Source organism: Poecilia latipinna, unplaced genomic scaffold (genome assembly GCF_001443285.1).
Source record: "Poecilia latipinna isolate Pla-1442-1.1 unplaced genomic scaffold, P_latipinna-1.0 Scaffold2237, whole genome shotgun sequence".
NCBI lineage: Eukaryota > Metazoa > Chordata > Actinopteri > Cyprinodontiformes > Poeciliidae > Poecilia > Poecilia latipinna.
In genome coordinates, this window is record NW_015114853.1 from 19,419 (window position 1) to 34,790 (window position 15,372).

Consider the following 15,372-nt stretch of genomic DNA (forward strand, 5'->3'; position numbering starts at 1 on the left):
GTAGCATTAAAGAACATTAAATCTCCACTTTTCCCAGATCTGTTCGATGAGAAAAGTAGCTTCAAATACTTTTTTATGCTAACAAGCAACTGACATTTTATAGTATTTCTTCATGTATAAGATAGCATTAGCTTGTAGCCATTGCTAAATGACAGAAAATAGCCATAGAGATGCTAATAAACTTATTGTTAACTGTAGCACAGGGTAGAAAAGACATAAATAAAAATAGTTAATTTTCTTGTTTTTGTCCAAACTAGCAAGGAAATAGTCATTTTTATGTTTTTATGTGAATAATCTCCTCTTGTATTCAGTGTGTACTCAGGGAAACTCCTCTTTTTTACCTCTTTAGATGCTTTTCATACCATTTAAAACCTTTCAGTCTGTCAGTTGTTTATGTATATCCTCCAGGTGAGTGGAGTACAGAGCGTTGAACGTAGAGGCCGTGTGTTACAGTTTTTCCTTACATGAGGTGTTTCAGACCTGCTCCACTGTGAACAGCTTCTGTCTCGGTGCGGTTTCCCTTTTTCTCCTCCTCTCCTGAGGCCCTCGGCACCATAAATCCGACTGATTACTCCGCACCCCTTTTGCTTGACTGCACCTTCACAATCAGCCGTGGCTGCCAACAATGAGGCCCTGATGAATCAAACATCCATGGCATTAGTTTCACCTTGCTGCCCCTTTCCCATGCGCCGCCGCCTCTTTGTCAGGCCCCGGTTTGATGAGAAGGACTACTGACACTGGCTGCACCTATTGATAGACAATTCTGTAACGACAATCCACAAACAACCACAAACGCTCCTCCTCTTGCACTTCAATTTGCCCCAGTAATAGGTGGCAAAACTCGAGAGCCTTCATGTCTGCCAGGAAGCGATGGCTAGAAAGCGTCTCCATAATCCAAACCAGATATTGTAGTTTATTTGGTAATATTTAGAGAGATTTTTCCATTAATGAAAAATCATATTACATATCGTATTTATTTGGCTAGTTTTGATGAAAAAGAAAAGAAGAAGTTTTTCTTAATACGCTGGAAAAGTTTGATTTTGTGTCAAAATGTCACAAACACGTGCAAAATAAGCTAACGCTAACCCAAACATTAACCATTAAATCTCCTAAATGGACATTTTAATAGAATATTAAAATAATCTATACTGGCATTAAAGCTTAATCTCTTCATATCACGGTACTGACTGAATATTTTTATATTTTTAGTTACCTTTGTATTTGAATTTGGTCTATAAATATCAATATTGGGTTGTTTTATTGAAGATGCAAGATGTAACTTAGCGCTGTCAATCAGATTGTGTATGCGCGTTCGTCACCGGGTCATAATATTTTTAAAACTAGTTAATAAGGTAAATGTGCCTTTGATTTAACCACGTTTTGCTTCTTCTGGTGCAGAATTTTGACGCAGATTTCACGTCCAAAAGTTGGATAAAATATAACATCATTGCCGCTTTGCTAACTAATATTAGAGTGAAACTAATCAGATTTTCCTGCTGTGTGAAGGCAGGTTCAGAGAATTTTCCTGTCAAAGTTGGTGTTGTTTTTTTTATGATTTTCCTACTCTTACATTAAAGAAAAGCAGCAGCTCTATATTTTTCTAGATTATTATTATGATGTGATTTCCCGTTTTCCCAATATTCATGGCTTCTTTGGTTCTTTGTTGGGTTCAGAAGGATCTGCTCACTGTTCTTGATTCTTACGGTAAAAATCAGGTCGAAAAATGTTGCATTTTTCCCACGGTTACATAATTATTAAAGGTTTTATTGGTCTAAACAGATTCATTCTACCTCTGAATCACAAATGTTGCTCTCAAATGGAAAGACGATCATATTCTATATGTTGTTGTTCTAGACCTGGTTAATTGGTCTTTTAGCTGACCAGTGACAGGCGTAAATGTGGAAGCGGTTTCTGCTGGGAAACGCCACAGGAGGCTTTCAACCAGAGAGAAACTGGGATGTAAACCATCAAACACTCTGAGCAGCAAAAGCGCATCCGATGTGTTACCCACAATGTTTTATTCATCGAAATATATTTGATTATATTTGAATCTAATTGACATTTGGAGGTAACTGACGACTTTCCTTCCAAAATGGCACAACCAAAATTAACACCTCGTCTTAGAAATGGATGTTTTATATCAAAGTAAATAGAATCACATGGAGGCTTCTTGTTAGTTTTTGATATGGTTCAATCCATAAATAAACTGGGAGTTAGACATTGCTGTGTTAAAAAAGGGTCCAAAATGTAATAAAAAAGAGTTTTGAAAGAGTTTTGTTGACGCATTGGTTGTGTTTTAGCTTCAGCTGGGACTGGACATCTGTTTGGACAATTAGTTTCTAATTAATTTGCATTTCAACTCCTTGTAATTTAAGAATATCTGTAATAATTTGATAATTTTTTATTGCTTAACTCAACAGAGTCAGAAAATCATAATTTCTTACCTTCAGGCAGATATTTTCTCATTTTACCATCTCCCATATCGACTAAATGGACAAAAGTAGAGCGACCACAATATGCATCCAAAGTGAAGGAGTCCTGGATTCGATACAATCAGCGTTATTAGGCTGATTAATTAAGTAAGACTGTTGCTACAAGTCAAAGTTCAGACATAAATCTGATTGAGAATTAAAGTTTAGAGACATTTCCCTTCATTCTGACTGAGCTTCAGCTGTTTTGGAGAAGAAAATTAGTCTGAATGAATGTGAATAACTAAGGGACTGAACATAAATGCATGCCACACGTTTCAGATTTTCATTGCTAGAATATTTTCTAAATTATTCCCCTTGCATTTCACAATCGTGTTGGTCTGTCAGAGCGTTCTGGGTTTCGGTTTTGATGCCACTAAATGTTGAAAATTCACTTTTAAATTCCCAAATATCGGATCCAAACAAAGGCGGAATGGTCGGATGGAAAAGTGTTGCCGCTAAGTTCAGTTTAAAACCCAAAACGCCAGCGTCTAACCTAAAGGAACCACAAATGTTGTGTGTCGAGTTGTTTTTGTTGCACAGAAACATTTGGAGCGCATCCATGGAAAAAAACAAACCCGCTTTGTTCGGGATGAAGGCTTTGCTTCTGTCCCAACATGTGTCTGGTCCAGAGAGGTTTAAATCTGCCCACCTGTCCACACCATAATCCTCCCAGCTTTATTACAAAACTGTGCAATTAATTAAAGGCTCAATCGCTGGGATTAGTAACCGACGTCCAACCTGATTCTCCAAACGTAGATTTATTTACGTTTCTCTGTGTTTTTCGTGACTCAAACGCAGGAAAACGTTGAGAGCTCGCCAGGAAATGCAGAGGTGAGCTTAGTGGAACAGCAGCGATGGTCTCGTTTACAGTGGCATTACGGAGATTAGGATTATCTGTGCTGTATGTTTACAGCATAATGAAACAGGCCTGATATAATGACCATCAAATCTGGATTAGGTCATTCACAGGAGAGGAAGGAATTTATCCCGCCGATTATTGTGTTGCACAAAAATCCCTGCAAACGCACCTTCACGCGGAAGTCAGGATCTCCGTGTTTTTCCAGACTTTTTCCCGTGAAACGAAGCGAGCCGGCCGGCTGGCGCTCCGTAAAAAGGTGTTTATGTGTTCGTTGTGTGCATCTGTGTGTGCAGGGCCGTTAGCAAAGCAGCACAGAAATGACACGGTGCAACAGATGATGGGCATTATCCCATCAACCTGCTGTTTCTGCACACACTCTGTACCCTGCATGTTCTACTGAAAGGACAGCAGGAGTGTGTGTGTGCGTGTGTGTGTGTGAGCAGGAGAGGGATGGACAGAGGGAGGGAGGCCTTTCACACACACACACACACTCTGCACCTGTCACAAACAGCCTGTCAGAGCAGAAGAAAAGAAAGTTCAGCCATGAGGAAAAGCTGAGAGACGGAGCCTGAGCTGATGATGACTTGATTAAAGTTATTGTTTTATAATTAAATACGTTCAGAACTCCTGAAAATCTCAAATCTGCTTTGTTAAGATTGTCTGAAATGTTTTCATTTCTCGTTTTGTAAGGTTTTCTACGTTACTTTGGCCGTTTTTCTAAAAACCACCGCTGTCAGTCGTTCGTAGAATAAAAGAATAATATTCATTTTACTTGTTGCTACTGAAAGTAACCTTTCAAATAAAATAACCAAGTAAACAAAGATGTAAAAAGTGACGTGTATAAAATGGTGAGTTTTCTCAGAAATCTAAGAATCTAATGTTTTCAATCTCTGAAGTTTATTTCTATTAAATGCAAAATCAATTTATTGAAGTAAAAGAAAAAGTACAGAGCAGTAAAACAACTCAAGTACCTTTTTTCCCAAAAAGTTACCCAAGTAAATGTAACCAATACTACCCACTTTGGAACATAGACGAATAAAACTAGTAGCCTGTTCTTGCTAACAAGCTTAACGTGACATATTGGATCATTTATCCAACATTACCGATTAGTTTGGGGGGAAAACTGTGCAAAGTTTTTTACCTTTTGCTGGTTTGTTGCCATGATTCTAACACAAACCTGCAGCAGGATGTCTGTCTCTCTCTCTCTCTCTCCGCTGCACGAGGTGTAAAAACCGGCGTTAGCATGTTAGCGCTAATGTTGCATTTAAAGTCGGCTCGGAAAAAAACACGTCCCGACACGTTAGCAACAAGCTATATAGTCATAACGGCTGAAAAAGGAACAGGAGGAAGAAGATACAGACACAGGAAGTGCAGGAGTTGGTCACTCTGAGGTAAAAATATAAAAACAGCTTCCAATCCGTAAAAAAGTTCAGCTTTTCCTGCTAACATTTAACAGACAATACCGTGTCTATATCACGTCGTTGCATCAACTGCAACCGAACACGACGCTCCTCCAGCGTTCGGCATTAGAACGATATCGGACCTAAACATCAGCAAACACGAGTGGATCTGCATACTTCAGGCGTGAGCCGTGTGTGTGTAATGTACCTCAGCAGAAGGTTAACTTCTCCGCCTGCAAATTGCCGCCACCCCCCACCAACACGGCTGGACAAAAGGCTCAGCAGTGGCCTGGTGATTGCCTCTTTTCAAATGGAAATGCCGGTTGCTTCTCTTCTGCCCGTTGCCTTAAGCAGTGTACAAATTACAGTTTACAAGGCATGGAGGAATAAAAAGGGGAGTAGATAGAGAGACGAGGAGGTGGGAGGAGAGGAGGGCAAGGCAGAATATCTTTTCTTGCTATTATTATTTTTTTTAATTCGCCAAAGTGACATGTAAATTAGCCTTTAAGTGCTCCACTCAGGGACTGTGATCGTGCCCTAATTGTCACAGTCAATTGTGGCCAACAGTCTCTTCAATCCAGGCGGCTTTTGACAACAAGCACGCCAGGATCAAAAGACGAATCATTGAGTCGGCTCCCAACACCTAAGCCAACACACACACACACACACACACACACACACACACACACACACACTTTTATCTGCGGTTTAGCTAGCTGTGCAGGAAAGCGGTGAGAGTAAAAGCTTTACTCAGTTAGGATGTTATCCTGAACGTGTCAGAGTCATGAGGAAGTCTGGTTCATCTGGTGAATATCTGGGTTCAACATCAAATCTTACCACACTTGAAATAAGAAAAAAGTAACTTGAATGTAGATATAACGTATCTGTTCCACGGGCAGTTTACTTCACGACTAAAATATATTTTTATAAGTGGCATAATCTACCACTGGACTAGTAATTTTTATTTATTTTAAGGAATTATTGACTTAAACAACCTCCTTTATCTTGCAGAAAAGTTTATTGTAAGTTAGTTTTGTCTAATTTCAGTGTACAAAGATATTTGCACTATAAACTAGACAAAATACTTGGTAACATTCTGTGTCTCTGCAGTAGGAAGTGGATTTCAATGCAAGGCATTCTGGGTAAATGCAACCAAAACAAACGTGTGAGCCTAGCCTAGCATTAGCGGGAGAAATGGTTTATTGTCTTTTACCAAAGATAAATAACTGCTAAAATTTAACGCAACTCCATTTTTGTTTACATTTCTGAGGTTTTTGTGTGGTTTTCTTCACTGGTTCTTGGTGCAGCGCCCCCTCAGGTCAAGAGGGGAACAGCTTTTTCAAAATCTGGATAATTTAACACAGAGTGGCTGAAAATGTAACAAATGTTGCAACTTTAGTCCCCACGCTTTCTGTGCGACTAGTGGACTGTGAATCAGCAGAGAAAGTCAGAAACTTCATCAGAGGAGAAGTCTGCTGTGTTTGCTAGAAAGACGTAAACAAATAGAGCCACAAATGATGAAACTTATTCAGGAATTTGAGGGTTTGAAGCTGATTTCACCACGAAGTTCATCTGATTTTGGTCTTTTTCATGCTCAACATTTGCACCAAATCAAAGGCATTTAGTTAGGTTTAGTTCTTTTTGGTTGATTATTGACGTATTTACAATAAATGTCTGAACCACAGGATGACCTTTTCCTGAACCAGACGTAATGTTTCATCCATCTTACCCTGACTAATCATGCGACACGATTCACAAAGCTCCCTGGTCACAGTCACAAGCTCCCACTCACTGTCTCTCAGTGGACCGGACAATAACACCAAGACACTTTACTAGGTGACAATAAAGGAGGGAAAAAACAATGTACTGTGGCTAAAAAAGTATTTTCCTCCTTCACATGTCCAGATCATTAAGCTAATTTTAATATAATCCCCAGCAGTTCTCATTGATTATGTAAAAAAAAGCTTTCCAAATCAAAATCTTACCAAGTATTTTTGTTTATTTTCTAGCACAAATATCTTAGTAAACTTGAAATAAGGCTAGTGGACAAGCAATTTTTCAGCAAAAGTTGCTTTTAACTTTTGTTTAAAAGTTACAGTAAAATTTTCAGCAAAATGTAGGAGCTTGTTGTAAGTCAATAATTAAAAAGTTCTAGTGCTACTAGTAACATGGTAAAAATGTCATTTTATAAATGAAATATATACATAGTACTATTAAGGAATTATTGATTTAAAACAAGCTCCTATATGTTGCTTGTCTTATTTCAAGTCTAATTAAGTAAATAATTCCTTAATGTTGATTAAAACATGTACTAGGTCTATTATTTCACTTATAAAATTAAATTTTTATCATGTTGCTAATGAAACTGGTCATTTTTGATCAATATTAAAGAATTATTGACTTAAATCAAGCTCCTATATCTTGCTGAAAAGCTACTTTTAAGTTAATTTTGTTTTATTTCAAGTACCCTAAGATATTTGCAGTAGGAAGAATAAAAAATATTTGGTAGGATTTTGTGTTTTTATAGTGTGACTTTGGTTTCCATTAAAAGGTGAAACTGTTTTGTCATAATTGCTGTTTTGTGTTTTACTCCGATTACATAATGTTTAGAATTTCCTCTTCGTAGTCGAGGTTCCTGTATGCTCAACATATCTTTGGTTAGGCTCGCCTTTTAAATCTCTGAGGTGTCACGCTGATATTTTAAGAACAATTACTGAAAACAATACCAGTCCAACTTGAGCTGAGAATACCAGTAAACCATGATGGTTTTGGATGAGTTTGTGTTGCAGTGCCACCACCACGCCTGGCCACACACACACTGGGAATGTTTCTCCCTCCTATAGGAACGATGCTGACCATTAGGTGGACACAGTGTGAATTTATGGGTTTAACTGTGAAATGAACACATTTCAGGCTTCAGTTTTATGTGAGATATGTTTGTACACTGAATACAGAAGAGCTCATTATGTTTGAATCACTAGCTGGATATTATCATGTGATAAATCTTCCAAGTGGTCTAAATTTGAAGTTCTGCAGGCTTTGTGAAAGTATTCAGTGGAGTTTGCTTCAGATTTTCCAAACATTTCAGTCCAGTTCCGGCAAATAAATAATATCTAACAAGTACTGAGGTAAGCTAAACCTAACAAAACAAAGATAACCTAGGCCAAACTAGATAGATAACCAAAGGCTACATTTAATTTAAATAAGTGAGAGTAACCTTAAGTTAGCACAAACTAAGAGAAAGTAAACTGAGCTAAGATAAGGAAAATAAAATAAGCTAGGTTAAGCTACACTAAGCTAAAGAAGGCTAACCACAGGAAAGCTAAGCTAAAGTAAAGCAATTAGATTAAACTAAGATTATCTTGATTAATTCAAAGTCAGAGAAACATAGATGAGACAAATTAAGCAAAACTGGACTAAGCTATGCTAAGTTAGGCTAAACAAGTTAAGCTACTCTAAGCTAATGAAGGCTAACCGCAAGAAAGCTAAGCTAAAGTAAAGCAATTAGATTAAACTAAGATTATCTTGATTAATTCAAAGTCAGAGAAACATAGATGAGACAAATTAAGCAAAACTGGACTAAGCTATGCTAAGTTAGGCTAAACAAGTTAAGCTACTCTAAGCTAATGAAGGCTAACCACAGGAAAGCTAAACTAAGAAGTCAAGATAAACTAAGATTATCTAGATTAATTCACGGTAAGAGAAATTTAGGCAAGATAAATTAAGATAATCTAGACTAAGCTACGCTAAGTTATACTAAACTAAATTAAGCTACACTAAGCTGGGTTAGGCTAAGCTGAGACAAGGATGATACATTAAACTAAGCTAAGATAGGTTAAAATAAGGTAAATTAATCCAGGATGTGCAAAGGTATTTAAGGTGCACTATGCTAACGTAGCTAAACTGTAATAAATTAAGATAAACTAAGATAAGGTAAAATTAGATTAACTAAGTGAAATTTTACTTAGTTGTTCCTTGTGTCCAGGAAATTAGACGTAAGATACTCTCTAACTTAAGTTAATGAAAGATTGGCTAAGCTAATTTGGCTAAAATGAGTGAAATTAGTGCAAAGCTATACTTTTGTGAAAAGATTGACAAGGTTGCACATTTCAGCAATAAAGGAATTCTAAGTACTGAAAATATGAAATATTAAAGACAAAACAACTTACATTACATTTGAAAAATAGCTTAGCTTTGATTTAAAGGAAATAAAAACTGAATGCTGCTTCTCCATGTTTGGTTCTGAATCTGGAGATGCTAGGCTAAAGCTAAGCTAAAGCTAGCTAAAATAATGTCTTCTGTCTCCTAAACGTTAGTGCAGCTGTGTATAGTTACTTTAATGATGTAAAAATTCCTTTTCCAAGCATTTTTGGATCTAATTTGACCCATCGGTCTACCTTATTTGATGAAGTTTCAGCTTTAAAAGTTTTGGTTTTCTATTTTGGACTCAAGATACATAATTTAACTTCATATTCTGACTCTGTAACAGAGAACAGAGCTGTGTTTTCATCCACATTAGCATGTGAAATAATTATCCTCCTGTAAGTTTACATATTCCATTGAGTGTTTGGTTTCCAGGTTTTGCAGTATGATTGCAAATCTTGTTTTTCCAACCTTATCGATACCAGTTTGGTAAACAAATTTCTCTCCCTCTGTTAGCAGCGCATTATTTGAGCTGATCTGGTTCATGTGGACAGCTCTGGCTGAGTGGGTCAAGGTTTGTGCATATGGATGCTCAATCTTTTAATTCTATCTCCGTGTCCTGGGAGGATCTAACCTCATATACACAGGCAGATATTAAGAGCACGCAGATATGCAAATGTCTGTCGAGATTAGAGCTACAACAATTATTCAAATGTTTGATTAATTATTCATCGGAGACGCCGTCAATTATTCATTTCAGTGAGCGATAAGGCGCCTTTTTTCATCTTGGAGTAAAAAGTTTTCTTGAGGGATCTATCAGCATCCCAATCAGAACCATTTTATTTGTGGAGTACAGTAAATGTGCTGGATTTGTTTTGGTGGCACTTATGCAGAGACTGTGACGGGATCAGACAGTTAGACGGCGCGCATTATGTATTCTGTATGTGCAAACGCCTCTTTGTGTCTGCTTCCAACATGACGGGATCTTTCCTGTGATTGTTTAGCCAAAGAACCAGCCACTTACTCTGATATTCAAGCTCAGCCCGGCAGATGATGTTCAGTCTTATCAGTTATTGTTTTTATTGTTTTTAGATCACAGAGTAACGGAGCAGCAACCTCCAGTGCTCTGGTCATCTTCTGCAACAAGAAACTAAAACTTTAACTTCAGGTTTGTACAAGTTGACCTTTTTGTCCACTCCAGTTGATCTGAATGAACTCATTTTTTTTGGAAACTTAATCCACAAATAAGTTCTTTTGTAATATATTTATTGAGTTTTTGCATAGAGGATAAACGTTCAAACACCCCCAAAAACAATCAACACTCGGTATAAAATAAAATAACATTCAGCTAAAAATAAAGAAAAAACAATAAAATATCAAATCAGAAATCAAATTTAAAAGAGGGAAAAAAGATAAATACTTGTGTAAATATAAAAGTCACATCTTTTAGTAGTATTCAATTCTTAAATGGGTAAAAATATATTGCTACTACTACTACTAATAATAATAATAATAATAATAATGTTAAATGGACGCCCGTCTATTTGCAGATTCACCTGTTCTGGATTTTTTGTTTTGTTTTGGAACATAAATCCAAATTATTTTTGGAAAATCTGCTTTTTCTCTGATTTTCTTATTTAAATTTTTTTAAAATGTAAAACATGTGAAAGAAAAAGCCGTTTGGGAAGCTGAAATAATTATTTAATCTTCCTAAACAAGATGAAATAATTATTTCCACTGTCGTATCAATGTATTTTAAAGTATATTTGGAGTTTGAACGATTTGAATAAGCAGTTATTATCATTTCTGGACAGGTTATCAAATACTCATAAATTTTTGTTTTTTGCAGGCAGCTAATTTTTACTGCTAGTTTCTGTCTTCGCTGAATTTTTGGCGTCTTTTTATTGTATTTTAACCAAATCGTAATTTTGACAAATATTGATATTCATTATATTATCTTTTCCAGATTGTTTCATAACTAAAACATTCTTATCTTCTTATTAATTTGACAAAACTGCACATTTTTAATAGTTGTCATTCATCCAGCTCACTGTCGCTTCAGTCCTACTTGCTAGTGACTAAAATGACTTACAGACCAAATTACAAAAGGATTAAAGGGAACCAATTATGCAAAATTAATTCATTTTGCACTTTTTTGCTTTTCCCTCTGGGTTTCTACTGCTAATAAAAAGAACCCCAGGTGTTAAAAAAAAATAAGTCAGTGGGAGGTTTGGTGTCTGGAAAATGAGTCGTTTCCAAAACGTCCGGAAAGGATTGTCAAAAATCAGCTGAGACAACCCGTTACCTAGCAACCCCGGAAGAGTTCCGCCCGTTACCTAGCAACCCACGCTGGGCTCCAGCACATTTGATTAACTGGTTTTACTGCTGTACAATGGCTGCTGGAAAAAGTGGAAAAGTGTTTCGTTGTTGACTTAGAATCCAGAAACCACTTGCTGCATTCTTGTCGGTTGTGCAGGAGGCTCCACTTCTGCTTTTCACCTTTAAGTAATCGTGAAATAAAAGCCAGAGAATAATGAATGACAAAAATAACTCAGACATTTAGATCTGAGGTACTCAGTCGAGTTTCCCACCCTGGTGCTTTTAGAAACCACAAACCATCTGACCTCTTTTTACAGGAAAGAAAAAACATCGTATGTTTGTCTGTTTTACAAGAGCCTCAGTTGGATAAGTGGTCATTTGTAGAAGCCTCAGCTCAGTTTTCAGCTAACAAGAACAACATGAAAATCAATACTTTTTTTGCAGTGATCATTTGTTTCTGCAGCGTTCTTGTTCTCCTGGCGAGCTTTCTTCCCAAACTGAGTGAGATCAAAACTGCTCAGAGAAGAGCGCCTCTTTCCACTGCCTCTCTCTCTCTCTCGCTCGCTCGTGGCGAATGTAAACCAGATTCATTTTGCATGTTTTCACAGAGTCCAGCCTTCGCCTCTCGCTCTTTAATTGTCCGTCATTCTCTGGTGTTTTTGTGGCGTGGCCATCACAGAGCCGAGCCCCGCCGAGAGACGCCGAGTTTTGATGTCGAGGAGTTGCAAACAAGAGCGAGGAGGAGATGCGATCCGTCTGAACAACAACCGTTACTTTAATTAAAAAAAAAAAAAAGAGGAGAAAAGTTGCTTTCAGGGCTGAAACACACAAACTGTTTGCTGAGGGTTTAACACTCGAGAGGCTGAACTGCAGCCGCTTGACAGCTGCTTTGAATCGTAGGAGTAGATTTTCAAACTGTCCCTCCCTGCCGGTTTCATCTGTGGTCAGATCGGCTGCGTTTGGCTTCTACATCACAAAAAGTCGTGATAATTGGTATTTACTCCGTGAAAACTTTCAGTCCTTATAACTTCTCGTGTTCCCAGAACCAAATTATAAAGTGTAGAGACTGTAATGTCTGGTGTTCTGTGATCTTAAAAGTAAACGAATCCACGTGATTGAAATAGGCCGATGTTTAATTTCCCTTAAAGCTTTTTTTAATTTAAATTTGATTTGCAAATTAAATCATAATTTGACTTTTTGCAAATGTCTTCAATTAACTGCTACTCAGGCTTGATTTGATTTTTGTTTTTAAATGTTGTATATTCTTAATTATAGGCTTAGGCATTTATCGTTTATCATTTATCGTGATACATTTCTTGTCATGATAGGAATTTTGATTAATCGTTGTGATAAATTGAAATGATTGACTTTCAAACTATCTGTATTGTCAGGATTGTTAGTTTTACTGTCTTCTCCACAATTGGTTCCATGTTTTATATTGTTAATGATAGGGGTGATTATTTATCGTTTATCATTTATCGCGATAAATTTTTGCCATGATAGGAATTTTGATTTATCATCGTCACAATAAATTCAAATTAATGACGCTTAAACTATCCATATTGTCCAGATTGTTAGTTTTACTATTTTCTCCACTGTTGGTTCAATGTTTTATATTAATTATAAGACTGGTCATTTATCGTATCGTTTATCATGATAAATTCCTTGCCATTTGATGAATTCTAATTAATGATGTTTAAACTGTTCATATTGTCTGGATTATTAGTTTTGCTATTTTCTGCACAGTTTGTTTCATGAGAGTATCGATAAATATCAATAAAATAGAAAAAATGATTAAAATAAGTTACTGTGTGCAGTTTAGTTACATAAATCACATTTTTTATGTGACCTAAAGAATCATATTACAACTGGAAATGTTTCTGTTTGTGTTTATTGGCAGACACATCCACACACTTACCTAAATAAATAAGTAATAAATTGTTTTTATGATCATTTTTATTGTTGTCACAATACTACTACAGAATATCATGATAAAACTTCAAGTTCATGTCGCCCACCCCTAGTTAAATAATATATGTTTGTTTTTCTTTTAATAAGTTAAATAGTTTATGATTCATTTTGTTGCTGATTTATTGATCTAATACCTTTTAAAGTTCTTGATGTAGCAAGAAATGAGCTTTGACTTTATCTTTGTCTTACTGAGATTCTGATTCATTTTTGCTTAAAAACTAAAATTTTTACTTTTAAAGAAATCTGAGCAGTGTTCAGGAGAACCAGAGCGTACAAACAACAAATCAAACTAAATATTTAATTTCTTTCTCAGTTTAGTGCTAAATAAATTTAAACATGATGATATTGTTTGGTTGATTGATTGACATTGACTTGTTTTGTTTTTGTTCATGTTGAATTCAACATCTTTTAATATTAGTTAAGAAAAGGGGGTTAATGCGTCACAAATTATCCTTTAAATCGATTATTTTGTTGTTTAATCGCAGATAAAACAAGAACTGAACTGTAAAGTTACAGAGAAACTGCAGTTTCTCTGCAGTTTTCAGTTTTATTTTGAAACTGCAATCATTTCATGTAATGTTTTATAAAATGTATCAATAATTATGCTTTATTCTGGCTTCTTGTTGTAGATTAAAACCACAAATTCACTCACCTTTAAGTGGTTTGCAGTAAATTATGCAACTTCCTGTATGAGTTGAGCGTAAAGCTGCAGGAATGTATTCTAAATTTTTACGTTTCCATTTTGGCTCCATAATGCAGAATAATGTAAAAGTCTGTAAAAGTTTAATTTTCTTCATGTAAAGTTATAACTGTACGTACTGACTGTTTCTGACCTCATATTCTAGAATATAATCAGAACTTATTGACTGTAAAGTTGTTAAAAGAATTAAAGAGAGGAATTTGCAGCATTCGGTTGAGATAATTTCCTGTAATATTCGGTTTTTATTGGTTTTATAGTTCACTGTTTGTTAGAATTTACTAACTTTATGGTGACATCAAGATGTTAAGAACTGGTTTGCAGCAAATGAAGGAAGTCAAAGTTGTTTCACCACATTATGTGGTAAATGACGAGTTTTACCGCCAGATTCTCCTCTATATTTACTTATAAAGTTGCTTAAAATGAGTTTACATTTATCTGCAGAGTTACTGAAAATGTATAATCAATTCAATGGTTTTAATTATGCTTCATAAAAACTAAATCCAGGATTTACAAACTGTAACTTGGGGAAATAATTTGTTACTTCAGTTTTATTCTTTTGTGCAAATCAAAAATAATTCACTTGGTGTGGAATCGTTTATTTTAGGGTTTTGTTGTAAATACCTGTAAATTTACCTGAAATGTCTTCATATTGTTGACTGTACTCACTGTAAAGTCTCTTTTGGAAGAGAAAAAGGTGAATTAAGTGTCATTTTTAGTTGATGTCCTGACCCAAAAGGTCCTGACCTCAGCTGACCGTCTGATCAGATGCGATCTGGGCTGAAGCTCAGACTCGGTTCTGTGACTCTGGAGAAGCTGAATCATTGTTTTTGCTTGGAATCGGATCAGACTGGAGAGCGAAGCGTTGGCTCATGTTTGTTTAAACGACTCTGGAAGCCAGAAACGTTTTCCCGTCGAAATCCTCATCCAGGATTAAACGCTGACGCTCCGCCTCAGGTGAGCGGAAATATTTTACATTTCTGAGGAAATTTTTTTTAAATTCAAAAACCTCTCCTCCGTCTCGCAACAGGTTTGGGAGAAGCGTCTGATTCCTCCTGACAGGACGGAGCCTGAATTCATAGCTGGATGCTCTGCGTCATCACGTGACTCTCAGATCTAAATTAGGCCAATAATCAGGGACGCCTGGCGGCTGAGCTGTTGGATGCACGGCGTGTAGAACCCAGCTCAGGTGCCGAGGCTCTGCATGCATCGGCATCCTCTCTCTGGGTCCGAATCCAGAGCCGTTCCGACTCAAACCGCAGCAAGAAATGGGTGAAATGCGACGAATCCAGGCTGCTTGCAGCAGGTGCTGACCTCCGGCTCGTCGCTTAAATCCTGAAGCTGCGTCTTGTTCTGAGTTTCTGCTGCCGACTCGCTCCGTCACGGAGCAGCAGCTGCGTAACCCGAGCCCGCAGACAGAAGCTGCAACCCCACCGAAAAGACAGCGAAGCATCCCTGCTGCCTCTCTGCAGCGCCGCCTGGAAGGTTCAACGCTGCGGAGAAAAAAAAAAA

The 15,372-nt window shown here is 36.8% G+C and overlaps 2 long non-coding RNA genes across 2 annotated transcripts; both read left to right on the top strand.

Moving 5' to 3' along the window:
- The first annotated feature begins 9,965 nt into the window (after positions 1–9,965).
- On the top strand, positions 9,966–11,987 carry LOC106936900 (uncharacterized). Its single transcript, XR_001422256.1, has 2 exons — positions 9,966–10,041; positions 11,801–11,987. It is a non-coding gene; the product is annotated as an uncharacterized LOC106936900 (long non-coding RNA).
- Positions 11,988–13,127: 1,140 nt separating this feature from the next.
- LOC106936899 (uncharacterized) lies at positions 13,128–15,372 on the top strand. The gene is made up of 2 exons (XR_001422255.1): positions 13,128–14,817; positions 14,891–15,372. It is a non-coding gene; the product is annotated as an uncharacterized LOC106936899 (long non-coding RNA).